This window comes from Papilio xuthus, unplaced genomic scaffold (assembly GCF_000836235.2).
Source record: "Papilio xuthus unplaced genomic scaffold, Pxut_1.1 DF825946.1, whole genome shotgun sequence".
In the NCBI taxonomy this organism is placed as follows: domain Eukaryota; kingdom Metazoa; phylum Arthropoda; class Insecta; order Lepidoptera; family Papilionidae; genus Papilio; species Papilio xuthus.
Genome location: NW_013532703.1, coordinates 9,183,504 through 9,187,776, shown reverse-complemented (window position 1 = coordinate 9,187,776; position 4,273 = coordinate 9,183,504).

The window sequence follows — 4,273 nt, the reverse complement described above, 5'->3', positions numbered from 1 at the left end:
GACGAAATTAAAATAAAGAAAGCTGTTGAATGACAATAAACGCTTGAAAAGAACTTTTCGAATTAAAAAATATCTTAAAATCATTCAGTTTAAGTCAGTTATTTTCTTGATTTTAATTACAACTTGAAACGAATGCTTGATTACTTAAGTTACATGTTTACCATCGTTTTTTTATTTTTAAGTTTTTGTTTTGTCCGATGTTTTATATAAATTTATTATCATTATCTTTTTATTACTAAACTCTTATATCTCTCAAATCATCTTATGTTCCTTTTCTTAAGAATGACGATTTTTTTTTACATAAAACATGTAAGTAAAAGTATTCATGTATTTCTTTTGTCAAATGTCACAACGTTTCAGTCTTATGAGAGGATTAATTTTAATTTGTACAGCAGTTTTGGAAGAAATAAATATCAAAGTTTGTCAAATTACAGCTTGCTTTTCTAAAAAAATAACAGTCGCAATTTAAGTCTAAAATAAAATAAAATTTCATTAAACTTTATGCTTACACAGTCGCTAAGAGAATTTTTAAAATATAACGTAGTATGTAATGTCGTAAAAATATAAAAAAAAATAGTTATTAATAAAGAAATTTATTTTCTTAGCGATTGATTCACGTCCGTCAAGAAGACTGGCGAGTAGAATGATGTAGAGGAAATGCGATGCAAATTGCGATGTGTATGTAGCTTTTATAAGTCGGAAACATGTCCATATTGCTCAATGTGTCCAGGAAGGACTCGGTTTAGCGTAAGGTCAGATGGAGAGCAATAAAGGGCTTATTTTAATATTATAACTATTAATAAATGTACTTAATTATATCGCTGTAAAACATAGTTCGTAATAAACGCCCTTCTAACATTAATTTGTTCTCCAAAGCGGTATAGGGTACTTACTAGGTAGTTTAATTCAATTACTAGTCCACGTAATTTTAATGATAAAGAATTTAGACTTCCGCCGGCCGTTCCCATATAAACCAACATTATAAACCTTAGCCTCATTTATTCAATGATATCTGCTGTCTATGGCTTAGTAAGTTCGAAAAGGAAGAACAGAAGAAAACGAAGGTTGTAAGATGAGGTGGAGGAAAATGGCAGCGCGTTGAGGGGCCGGCATGTAGTACAAGTTAAGGGCATTAGACCGATTAGGGATCACTGACCCTTAGGTCTTAAGATTAATAATAATGTAATTTGCTGTTATTCGTAATTTATTTTGTTGATATTTGTAAAGCGTCATGTTGATAACTATTTATTGTGGAAGAGTAATAAAAAAAATTGTTAAATATTTATCGACCGAATCGAATCTCTCGTAGCGTCTTCTCGAAGTCTTGAATTATGATTCGGTCCAATATTATATTGAAATATACACAGTAAACTTTATAATTATAAGTAGGTTTAAATGTTTAATGCATACCAAATGGAACATTAAATCGTTTTAGCCATAGCAGTGGCCATCTTGCCTTACATATACTACTAATTGTATAGTTTATATAAAAGATTATATTAATATATAACTACATATCATCAAACCAGGTGTATGAAATTTCAGTGTGATTATGCACTGTTCTGTCCATTAAATAGTGCATTTCATTCACAGTAATTAAGCACAATTATTTATGTATTACGTACTCGATAAATGGAAGTTCATAATAAAATACTTAATAATTGTTATGAGTAATTTAAATTATACTATAATTGTACTTAATTTAGGTTTAACTAAAATGGAAAATAATTTTGTAAGGTAAAACCACCGTTTTTTATTTCAACCCAATCCCCTGTAGTTTTAAAACGGACTGGATTGATACGGTTTATTTTAAAAAATTCTACGATGTTTGTCGTTCAGAGGAATTTGTGTCGTCAGAAATCTTGGCACGGAGTCAACACCGATTCAGCACTAACAAAGTCTTGATTATATTTTTTTAAATAATTTAGAATAAACTTTCGTAAATGCCGAATGACCTATCAATTAAATAAAATTACGAAATTATCAATAGAAAACTGCATTTAATCTTATTATCTTGGGTATTAAAATCAGGGCTATTAAAACACAAATTTCAAGTTAGCATTGGTAAATAAACCAGCTTGATTTTTTTATTAAAATTTTAAATATAAAAGTGGCTTAATTTCATACTACAGAAAAATATTCTCAAAAGTAAAATAGGGAAGCCTCCGTGATGTACAATTTATACCGGTTCTAGTACGTTCTACAAGGAAATTCGACTCCCCTCTGTTACTTATTCGCCCACCCCAATCATCGTTGCAACTGCTTTGTTAAAATCCTTTGGGGTTGGACGAGAGGAGAATTTATATCATAAGTACAGTCAGCGTCATATAGATCGTAACAGACAAGATATGCAAATATATAAGTACACCAAAAGTAATCAATTATATCAGTACACCAAAGTCCTCAAATTAATACATACATTCACCTTGCTCAAATACATCGGTACATACACAGCGTCATATATATGAGTACATGCAAGGTGCCCATAAATATCGTAGCAGCCACAGCGTCATAAGTAACGAAGCAGTCAAGGTGTGCAAAAATATCGTAACATTTGACAAAATTTAACTCTATCTCTATATACTTGTGATACAATTTGGAATAAACTACTTCTGTTTCATTTGACACTTTGCATCAAACCACGGAAGTAAGGGTTACATTTTTTAGGATTCTTCTTCTTCTTCTTCTTCTTCTTCTTCTTCTTCTTCTTCTTCTTCTTCTTCTTCTTCTTCTTCTTCTTCTTCTTCTTCTTCTTCTTCTTCTTCTTCTTCTTCTTCTTCTTCTTCTTCTTCTTCTCCGGCCGGCTCAAAGGTCTCATATCGACTGACCTACTGATTGCCATTCGTCGCTTTATATCGTCTACCGCCGCTGTTCGTGCGAAAGTACTTACACTTTATTGCAGGTGACTGTACCTATGTTCTTGAAGTTATGTATACACATTAGGTTCACCGAGATTCACATCGCCGAATGCTTTTATCCATCTACACACTATTTGACAACCATAGGTTGATGACAGTCTTAAAAATTCATTTGCTTATTGTTTTTTGTCGAAATCATGATCTACGTGGATATAGTACCCTCGTAGTAAAGTTATGCCAGTGGTACTATTCCTTGTACGCGCAGGCATTTCCAGGCTTCCACTGGTATCCCGTCAGGTCCTGCAGCCTTCCCGTTCGGCATCTTCTTCAGAGCTGTTTCAATTTCGCTCGGGTGTATTGGAGGGATAAGATAGGTCTTCTCTTTCCTTTTTTTCAAATACAATTTATTTCCGTACTCACGGTTTTATCCTCGTCGCCAATGTATTTTGAATTCTGAATTTCTTTTGAATAAACTACTTCTGTTAAATTCATTTGACACTTTGCATCAAACCATTTTTCAAAATTTACTAAAAATGTTCGTCGCGGATGACAACAGATATTAGGTAGATAAAATTCTTTTCTATTTCAAACAAAAATGAAGGAGATAAAGCGATGCTATTGGCATGTAATTTGTTTATTACTCATGTTTGTTAAACTTGTACCGGTAAAAATAACACTTTTACTTTTACCTTTTACTGATACTGATTATATTTAAGAAACTAAGAAAAAAAACTGAATGTCAATATCCAAACTACATCAAATTTTTGGTCGATTGCAATAAACATTCCAGTGTGCGTGGGCGCGCACACATATGTAGATAACACTTGTACCTATAGTTTCCGCGCGTACCATTCTTAAAACCCGCAAAGACAATCCACGCTCCGCCCACTCACTTCACCCGCGATGGTATGACCTAATTGTTGTTAATTTATTCAAATTTCTTTCTACCCGACAGCCAAAATTATAAAAAAAAATTGTCGAGAAAAATTTTATATTAACAAATTTTTACTGGTTATGAAAAAATAACCCCGTGATTGATAAATGATTGAAAAAAAAGTAGCCTGAGATTCGAACCGGTAAACTTACATATTACGGCAAACATACTAGAATACTGCGCCAAACTAGTATATATTGTGACAAGGCAAAATTTGATATGTTATTACGTATCTGTCATATTCAGCGTGACAAACTTTTATATTTAAGCGTTATGACAGAAGAAGAAAAATATAGGGTTGCCCAGTAAGTTCATGCCGCTTTATAAGGAAAATTGAAACCATGTTCTCTTAAATTTTTGGAAACGTTTTTAAATTATATTGGTACGACTCTATACCGAAAACGTCTTTTATTTTTGGCTAAAATTTTAAAAATTAGTTTTTATCTCAACCAATGAAATGAAATTATTCACAATATAGAAA